This window comes from Bactrocera latifrons, unplaced genomic scaffold (assembly GCF_001853355.1).
Source record: "Bactrocera latifrons isolate USDA-ARS-PBARC rearing strain unplaced genomic scaffold, ASM185335v1 scaffold_105, whole genome shotgun sequence".
Taxonomy (NCBI): domain Eukaryota; kingdom Metazoa; phylum Arthropoda; class Insecta; order Diptera; family Tephritidae; genus Bactrocera; species Bactrocera latifrons.
In genome coordinates this window covers 1,051,801-1,062,677 of record NW_017534464.1, presented here as the reverse complement: position 1 = coordinate 1,062,677, position 10,877 = coordinate 1,051,801, and positions in this window count along the sequence as shown.

Genomic DNA, 10,877 nt, shown 5'->3' with positions numbered 1-10,877 from the left:
TGTTTCAATTATTTTTATAAATGAGTGAGAGTTTTCATGGTAAACTTGAGAGTGATAAACATTTTTTTTTTAAATTTTTTTTTCAATAATTATTGCTTTAAATTTTAATCTAAAAGTCAGGTCTCTACAAAAATATTATAAATTTGTTAATATTATTGTTAACAAAGGTGTCTAAAAAATATTTGAATTTTACATTATGTTTAACAAAAGTTCGTTTTCAATAATGCAATGTCAAGTTTTTTTTTTTTTTTTTTTTTGTGGATGTTTGGAAAAATGCCTTACGCATTTACAGTGTATGGTCATAGCAATGATATGTACCTCTTGTAAGTCACGTTAAACTCTCTTCTCATATTTAGAGCGTTTGTTTAAATTTAAATAAATTGATGAATTCTTTGTTATTTTTGAATTTTTTTTCTCTGACAAATTTTTTTTAAATATTTTTTTTTTTTTTTGGAATTTTAGGGTGTTTCAAAAACGACTTAATGTGTCTGGCGTCCTCTTTTCGAATGATTTTAGGTAAATGTAACTAATTTCAAGCAATTCGAAGCTTGCTTTAGATTTTGGCTTCAATCAATCCCCGCCAATCATTTCCATTTTCTCAATATGCCTGTATTTTAACACAATCGCTTTAAATCACCAGCTTCAACACGCTCTTTTCTCTTTCGCCGCCACTATCACTCAATTTATTGCATATTTGGCTTTCCTGTTTGTTTACATTTTTCTCATTCTGCAAATATGCTTTTGCACTCCAGTCACTACATAAACATTTCTAACGGTATTCTAATGACAACGGTATTATTGTTATATATATATTGCTTGCTTATTTTAAACGCGTTCACCCCTCTGCTTGCCCAAACACAGCCGAGTTCGTTGCTTAAGTCTTCTGTGCGACCAACATTATACGCTTTAATTCACAGTTATTTATTAAAGTATTGCATAATTTTTCAATTAATTCAATTTAGTATAAATTTACGTGCCTAATTCCTTTCACACATGCTCCCTTATTCTCGTGTGTATGAAAATTACGCGTCCGTTTAAGAGCCGCAGACATGAACGTACCGCACGCGTGCGCTTACCAAACTCGACTGAAACGGTTGGCAATCGGTGCAAGGCATTAAGTGTGGTGAGTGTTTGTTGGACACACACACACACACGGTGTGCCACCGCAGTGGTTAGCTTCTTCAGCGTTGGCCTTCAACACGCAGTCGGCGGTTAACAGTGGTTCGCCAGCTGTTGCTAACAGTGGTTCGCCAGCTGTTGTTAACAGTGTGCTGTTGCCGTTGCTTCTGTGTGTTGTGAAATGCATTTGGTGCGCAGCTAGTTGCTTTCGTGTGTGTGTGTCTGTGATTTTGCTTGACTGTGCCACTTGGCACGTGTTGCAAGTTGTATTGTGTTCGATGTGGCGTTTGCTTGGTGAAATTCTTGCATGCATTTGTGTTGTGAAACTCTGCAGTTGGAATTTCACGTTTTTTGGGCGGTCCATTTGCTGGTTAACTAGTTTGTTTGACTGCCTATTTGTTTGCTTGTGGCAAAGTGGCGCTTATTATGTTGCCGGCAGTAATTACATGTTGTTTTGTGTTCTCATTTAATTTTTTTTGTTTAAGTAACATACATATGTGTCTAAGTATTTATATGTGTTTTTGTATATGCAGATATTCAATTGAATGGTATTGCTAATTGAGTGTGGTTTTATGCTTCATTTAGTGTTGAGATATGACAATTTCTGGCATTTGATGTATAAATTTTATGACTACGTTAGTTTTTAACTTGATTTTATCAACTGAAACCCCGGCTTTGGCATTAATAATAATATTTTACATATTGCTTTGAAATATTTGAATATATATCTACTATTTTCAATAATTAGTAATCGCTACAAAATGAAAAAAAAAAATGTGGTTTGTGGAAAAAATTCTTTTTTTTATTATTATTTTCCAGAAAAGTATAAGAAACGCTACCTGCATGTATGTGAAAAAGAAAATGTGTTGATTTTTATAGCATGTTCTCATCAAATTTACCCATTTAGTAACCAATGATAGAGTAATGTGTCTTTAAAATTGTATCTTCTCATTCGTGGTGACTTTTCGGTTTTAAAGTTGTATTATGTTTCCCTTCCACTAAGCTTGTTTAAGTTTTGTATTAACATTTTACACTAATATTAAGAGTTTAGATAAGCCAGCATAGTTGTTGTTGGACAACTGTTTACTAAAATTTATATTTGGTAGTCGAAAAAGCCTTTTCGTATTTCTAATCAAACTTCAACTTACTTTTTTTTATAAGTGTAATGAACTTCAATGAACCAAATTTGTACCATTTTGGTCGACCACTTTTTGACATTTTTCCGCTAGAAACATTATTCCATCAGCGTACTATTTTTTTGTTTTCTCCGCGAAAAACGTAACAAGTAATTTTCGCAGGCCTTTCTTGAAGCCAACTATACTCCATTAAGGGTTGTCTGCATTGACCAAAACAAGTAGTATTCCGCTGGTGTACTGTCAGGGCTATATGTCGTGCATCAAAACTTCCCGGCCAAACTCTTCCAGTTTTTTCCGAGTCATGTGAAGATTTGTGTGGTCTAGCGTTGTCCAGATGGAAGACGTAGTTCTTTCTGTTGATCAGTTCTGGTGGTCTTTTCGATTGCTTGCTTCAATCTCATCAGATGTTGACAGTAAAATGTAGAATCAATCGTTCGACCAGGCAATGGATGATTCTTTCCAATCCCACCAAACACTCATCATAACCCTTCGAGGCGTCAACCCTGGCTTTGCGACCAAGTCAATTTGTTGGGCTTTACCAAGCTTGGACCATGCACTTTTTCGCACATTATTGTCGTTTTTGATGCACTTTTCGTCTCCTGTTACCATTTCCTTCAGAAATGGCTTGATTTCATTTCGTTTCAGCAAATAATTGCAGATGTTAATTCGGACCAATAAATTTTTCACAGATAATTCATGTGGTATCCAAACATTGAGCATSGTTTTGTAGCCAGCCTAGTGATTATTTTAATGTGACATTAGGCACAGATGTCGCTGACAATCATACCAACCTAGAAAAAGAAATATTTCGATGAAATTTAAATTAAATGGTTTTGCTATTTTTTGTTCACAGTAGTATTTATTTTGATCAATATTTATTTGATAAATATTATGAGACTAAATGATGTTCGTCTGAGCCTCAGCTTAGTACCTCCTTGCAAGTTATTCATAACAAAGTTTTTATCAATGATCAAGGAAAGGTAGTAAAAGTGAACATCAAAATAAATATGTAAAATCGTGTATTTTCTGTTGCATAATTATATGCATATCCTCATACAACTTGAAATACTACAAAACGATTTTGAAATCCAAGCGTTTTCATTAAATTACTTGTAACAAATTTTTTAACGCCACGCCACGCTGCGGGCCAAGGCTTTGTTATTTTACCGATTCATATGATTCATTGTTGTGTTTTCTATTTGAATTTGTGTAGGCTGGCAACTTCGTTTGATCAGGGAGCACTCGATCACGCGCTGCCACCACGCAATTTCAGCCAACGAATCGATTAAATCGACAGCTTACAACAGCAATCAAATCGCCGGGAGCGATGCATCAATGAAATCTGATCCAACACGAGCTTACTGTTATAATTATTGTAATAAACGATTTTGTGGTTGCTTTTTTTTTAAGATCTTTCACACGCACAATTTTCTTTCATTTTTTTACTCTTTTATTTTCATTTCTCCCATTCAATTTTATATTTTCTTTTGGCATTTCTCCGCCACTAAGCAACCAACCAACACGAAACCGTAAAATTGCAACGCACACAGACATTGTTGGTGTACTTGCAATAAAGATGCGCGCCGTTTGATGATGATTTAATTGTCGGCGTTGGCCGGTGATGGCGGTCAAGCCAAGCTGAAAGTGCTTTTGTGGCACAAAGTAGCGCTGGCGCTGGAGCTGCTGCTAACACCAGCGCTCGTTGGCGGCAGGGTGCGAGTGGCGCGGTGGCACGCTCACCTTGCTGCGAAAGCGAAAGGCTTCTGCGGTCATTCGAGCACTTTTCGTCGCGCGTCAGCGAAAGTGTTTCCAGTCGTTGTTGGCATTGTTGTTGTTGTGGTGGCAGCGGCGCACTTGCTCACCGCCATTGTTGGTGGTTGATGTCCACTTGTACATTTATTTGATGTAATAAGCGATTTTCCAGCGAGATTGTACGCCGATTCTCACGCTGTTTTCTAATGCTGGTTTAATTTTTTTTTTTTGTTTTGTCTTTGTGTTTTTTTTTTATTGTTTGCGCAAGGTGTTGGTACTTGAATAAAAGTGAATTTACACTCATTTGTGCCATTTACTTTGTTGTTGCTTTTGTTAATTTCATTTAAGTGCAGTCTCGGCTTGTTTAATTTGTGTTTTTTTTTTTTTTGTTTTGCGTTTACTCAATTATTTGTATATATTTAAATAAGGAAGCGGAAATATCGCTGTATAAAAGATTTTACGACGTGAGTTTCTTATTTAAAAGAGAAAAAAGTAAATTAAGTATGGCTTAATTAATTCAGAAAGGATTTCAACTCTACTCGTCACCCTGATCACTTTGGTATATGTAACCATATATCTGACGATATATGTATACCGTTATTAGCAACTTTATTGCGAGAGTATAAAAATGATGACCTCTGAATTACATGAAAATATTCGTCGCCACGCCCATTTTCAATTTTTAAAAAAAGCCCTTCCTTCTGCCATTTCTTCCGTAAAATTTAGTGTTTTTGACGTTTTTCGTTAGTCGGTTAACACACTTTTAGTGACTTTCAACATAACCTTTGTATGGGAGGTGGGCGTGGTTATTATCCGATTTCTTCCATTTTTGAGATGTATATGAAAATGCCTAAACGAAACGACTCTATACAGTTTGGTTGACATAGCTATAGTAGTTTTCGAGATATGTACAAAAAAGTTAGTAAGGATATTTAGATATTTCCAAAAAAATTACGTCCAAATATGCCCCTCCCTAATGCGATCCTTTGTGCCAAATTTCACTTTAATATCTTCATTTATGGCTTAGTTGTGACACTTTATAGGTTTTCGGTTTTCGCCATTTTTTGGGCGTGGCAGTGGGCCGATTTTTCCCATCGTCGAAGATAACCTTCTTATGGAGCCAAGGAATACGTGTACCACGTTTCATCATGATATCTCCATTTTTACTTAAGTTACAGCTTGCACGGACGGACGGACAGACAGACATCCGGATTTCAACTCTACTTATCACCCTGATCACTTTGGTATATATAACCCTATATCTGACTCTTTTATGTTTAGGACTTACAAACAGCCGTTGTGAACAAGGTTGTGAACAAAACTATAATACTCTCCTTAGCAGCTTTGTTGCGAGAGTATAAAAAGAATAATTATGATGACTTATGCTATATGACACTGAACTTCTAATCTAAATGTAAGTTTGCTTAATTTTTTCCGCATACTCAAATGACTGCTCCGATGAGCCGTTTTGAGTCGATTGAAGACATTAAACGTGAATCACTATGCGCATTGAAACCTATTCCAGAAAATGACTTCAACAACTGTTTCGAGAATTGAAAAACCCATATGGGGTATGCCATAGATTTTGTAGATTAAATTAAGAATTTATAAAATATGAACAAAGTCTTACTATTTCTTATTAATAGTAGTATATGGGTCCTGTGAAATACCAGAAWTTTTGGTTCAATGTTACTGTCAGACCCTATCGATAAGATCTAGTAAAAACTAATTTGTTATTCGATGGCTTTAGTAAACAGTAAACTTCGCTCTTAGGCCATCATTTCAGCCGTTGTGTTACCGGATAATAACAAATTAAGCCTTAACCCGCAACTCAGTAGATTTGGCAAAACATTGAAAAATAAAAAATAAAATAAAAAATAAATAAATTCGTGAATGTTGAAAAAAGTCACAGCTGAGGTTTGATTAGAAATACGAAACGACTTTTTCGACCACCAAATATCTAATGTTTTTCCAGCAAATATCATTTCAGAACATTGAAAATGGTGGCAGATATTCCATCTCATCCGTTATCCGAAGGATAATGTTACAACGTTTTATCCTCCACCGCGCATGCTCTGCTTTCCGCTGGTTACACTTTTACAATTTTTTGAAGCTGGGATCTCATGGGTAGGTGGCCTATAATATTACTAAATTCTCGTTTTACTAAACATAAGTGGATACTTTTAGGTCGGTTCACTATCAATACTAAAGAACTTTGTGGAATGCCCTGTGTTCCTAGTTTTGCAAAGTCTGAGGTTTTCCTTTAGTATCCATTACTGAAAAGAAACCTTTGAAATATTTAAGTTGTCTTGGATCGTTTAGAAGAATTGTGTTACTGACTACCTCCGAGCGTGCTAACTAGTCTAAATTTTTTTTATGTATTCTTATATGATTGTTAACCAAGTTTTGTATTGAAAGTCTAGTTATTGCCTGTTTGCATATTCTAACGCAGTAAGACTCAGTATATGTACTACGAATAGCCTTAGTTGTTGCTTGGCTGTCCACTAGAAGATTTGTGGACTTACCCATTAAAGCAAAAGCCCACTGAACAATTTCAACCTGAAAGGCTGAATTGTAGTCATTTAATTTCTGACTTATGGATTACTACAGAAGAAGCCCGTTTGGTTCCTATTTTACGTTTTGATTCGTAGGTGGTTTTGTAGATTTCGATGTTCAAATTGTCGACCACAAACTCATTGATATTATCTTCTCTACTGGAGAATAAAAAAGTTGTGTTTAATTGCTCATAGGACTCTTTTTCTTGTATGCATTGCCCATAGAGTGCCATAGCAAGGGTAAGAAGTTCTCGTAGTGATGCCGAGTCTGGCTCCAATGACCTAAAATCATGAGCCGGCTGGCCGTAAGCATTGTATCATAGTTCACTTGAATACGTATTGGCTGGATATCGAGAACAACCTGCAGAACCTTGTTTGATGAAGCAGCAAGCAGGCCTGTTTCAATGAATTTAATGCGGTACTTTCTCGAAATACCATCTCCCTGACAACCAGAATTATGTTAATATGCAATGGATAACAGTTGCATAGAGTCAATAGATCATGTGGGGATAGAGACATACTTCGTGCAATGACTCTTCTGAACTAGCTTCAGATGCGAAAGATTTTTAAAGCCCTGCCTTCCACATGTTTCCTACAGTTTACTTTTTATATCTAGATTAATCCAGCGATATTTGGTCGAGTACAATAGCTCTACTCTTAAAGAGTAGAGATTGAATTGCGAAAGTTAACAAATTTATACGGAATACATATACGCATATACGCAATAAAGTTAATCAGGCCCTGAAAATCATTAAGTTGGCTACATATGGGATCGGGATTGGAATATATAGACTTAACTCCTATTTTACAAATTGCTGAGCAAATAGATTGATGGATATCGCCAAATGGCAGCTGGCAGAATTCACATGTGAGACAACAGATGTCGGGTTGCCACTTAATCAGCAATGTGAGGTGTTTGGCTGTCAGTTGCCTCTTAAATGACAAATATGTATGCATATAAATGGCAGCTAGTTACTGTCTGATGACATCCTGAGGTCTTCTATTAGGCATTGATTAGTTGCTTGCTGTCAGATAACTCGCTACATTTGACTGTCAGTTGTTTGCTATGAAATGGTTTCTATTTGGTACTTTTTCGGACAAAATGGCAGCTGTCGTGTTATTGTAGTTGTAACGAAAACTTTAATGGCTGATGTCTTGAACGCTGATTTTTGGATATTTATTTTCAAAAATACTTTAGATAAGAAGAAAATTGTAAAGTGATTTTTCGATTTTGCTGAGAGATTTAAAGGTTCAAATTGTTAAATTGTTTTTCAAATTATGAATAAGGAGGGTTATAGTTTTCATTGGGTTTTGCAAAATACTAACTTTTTGTAACGAACCCCAATTCAAATTAAAAAAAAAAAAATTATTGTGTTGCTTCAGTTGTGTTTGTTTGGTTACAGAAAAATATATATATTTATAAATATTATCTGATTTAGCCACGTGCGTAATAAATGTCTCGAATTACTAATAATCACAAATACATATTCAAAACACAACCTGCTTCAAGTGCAATTTCGCTACTCGACGATCGCCGCGATTGTACACGAAGTGAAGGTGTGGTGGATGGCACATTTCTTTGCAAATATTCGCAACTGGTCGCTTCAGTGCAGCGAATTTTCACTGGCACTCGACTGTTTGGCGTTTAAACCACATGATAAATTGCTGTTATATTTTAGCCCGAGTGGTAATGCGAATTGCCACACTTTTCAAGCACAAGTGTTGGTGTGTTCGACACAAGCTTGGAAATTTCCATAAAAATCGCACGCTGCGTTAAATTTGCCGGTGAAGGAGTTGGCGTGTGCCGCCAACCTATAATTAAGCTATCAACAGTTCATCAGCGGCAAAAGCACCTGCAGCTGACAACCGATGTTGTTTAATGTGCGGCAAACCAGTAAGATACAGTTATGATGACTTATCGCAGTTGCCATTATAGTTTTGAAATATCTATTTGCCGAGTATTTCGTATATTTCTCAATTTACATTTGTTTAACTTGTGGTTAATTTCATATGATTTGTAGGCGTATATGTGACAAATCAATTATTCATTTTTATACTCTTGCAACATGTTACTACAGAGCATAATAGATTTGTTCACCTAACGGTTGTATATATTACTTAAAATTAATCGATACAGACATATGGTTATGTATATAAAAATGATCAAGTTGGGAAGACAAGTTGAAATCCGGGTTACTGTCTGTTTGTCCGTCCGTACGTCCGTACGTCCGTCCGTCAGTGTAAGCTGTAACATGAGTAACAAGTAAGAAAGGCCTAAATTCGGGTGTCACCGAACATTTTATACTCTCGAATGATAAAGTGATAGTCCAATCACGACAATTTTTCCACAAGGGATACCTCAGCTCAAATACCGTATTTGTGTAAAGTTTTTTTCCGCTATCATCACTGGTTCCTAATGTATACAGAGAAGGCATCAGATGGAATTCAAAATAGCGTTATATTGGAAGAAGGCGTGGGTGTGAACCGATTTCACCCATATTTCGTACATGTCATCAGGATGTTAAGAAAATATTATATACCGAATTCCATTGAAATCGGTCGAGTAGTTCCTGAGATATGGTTTTTGGTCCATAAGTGGGCGACGCCACTCCCATTTTCAATTTTTAAAAAAAGCCTGTGTACAGCTTCCTTCTGCCATTACTTCCGTAAAATTTAGTGTTAATCGGTTAACACACTTTTAGTGATTTTCAACATAACCTTTATACGGGAGGTGGGCGTGGTTATTATCCGATTTCTTCCATTTTTGAGCTGTATGTGAAAATGCATGAAGGAAACGACTCTATAGAGTTTGGTTGACATAGCTGTATCAGTTTCCGAGATATGTACAAAAAACTTAGTAGGTGGCGGGGCCACGCCCACTTTTCCAAAAAAATTACGTCCAAGTATGCCCCTCCCTAATGCGATCCTTTGTGCCAAATTTCACTTTATTATCTTCATTTATGGCTTAGTTGTGACACTTTATAGGTTTTCGTTTTTCGCCATTTTGTGGGCGTGGCAGTTAGCCGATTTTGCCCATCTTCGAACTTAACCTTCTTATGGAGCTAAGAAATACATGTACCAAGTTTCATCATGATATCTCAATTTTTACTCAAGTTACAGCTTGCACGGACGGACGGACCGACAGACATCCGGATTTCAACTCTACTCGTCACCCTGATCACTTTGGTATATATAACCCTATATCTGACTCTTTTAGTTTTAGGACTTACAAACAACCGTTATGTGAACAAAACTATGATACTCTCCTCAGCAACTTTGTTATAAAAATTAAGATATCTTGATGACTACACATGTTCCTTGGCAAAAATAAAAATTAAGATATAAAACTCTAAGTTGCCACATGAATTGCAGTAGCACGGGGCACCTTGTAAAAAACTACGGAAAAGTGGGCGTGGCGCTGCCCTCTTATGAGTTTCATGTATATATATACATAGGTATATCCTAAATCAAAAAATCGAAAGTAACCAAATTTGCTGAAATATTATAAGAACTCAAATCGACAGTGTGAAAACCGACAGGGTATGAAAAGTCTTTACGGAGCCGCTGTGAAATTGTACGATGGACGTGACACCGCCCACATTTTAGTGAAATCACGTATCTCGCCTGACCGACTCATTTCATTTAGTACGTAGCAATCCTATCATACTTGTATTCTTATAACACAGTGGGAAAATGGGCAAAATCGGACAACAACCACGCCTACTACTCATATAACACAATTTTAAACTTCTTCTGATTCTTTCATATTCCGGTATACAAATCAAGAAGTAATTACTATAACGGGATAAAATTTTGCACGAATAATCCCCTTAGAGGATCCCACCTTATAACCAAAATAGGTCAAATCCAACAAAAATTGTTCAAACTTTAGGTATCGAACATTTGGACCACAGTGCCTACAGTTGACTTTTGATTGGAAATGTCGGTCAATGTGTGATATATATAACTAAAATTAAAGCATAATCCTTCTATTATGGTATGTCTGTATGCCAAAAATGGTTGAATTTGACAATAGCCCCCATATACTTAATATAAAAAATTTTGAACTCTCCGGTGACTTTGTACCGCATATATCGGCCAACATGTGAATCATCTCTATGCAAATGAAAAAGCGCGTTTTACTGATAAGAGTGTGTCTTTGTGCATGGGTGACTGATAAATTTTGCTACATTAAGAAACTCAAATAATTTTTTTTTTTCAGTGTATGGAATTCATTTTTCTTTTGTTCATGTTAAAGCTCATTCAATTTTATTAAATATTGCTTAATTAGTTTTAAAAATAATGGAATTTAAAT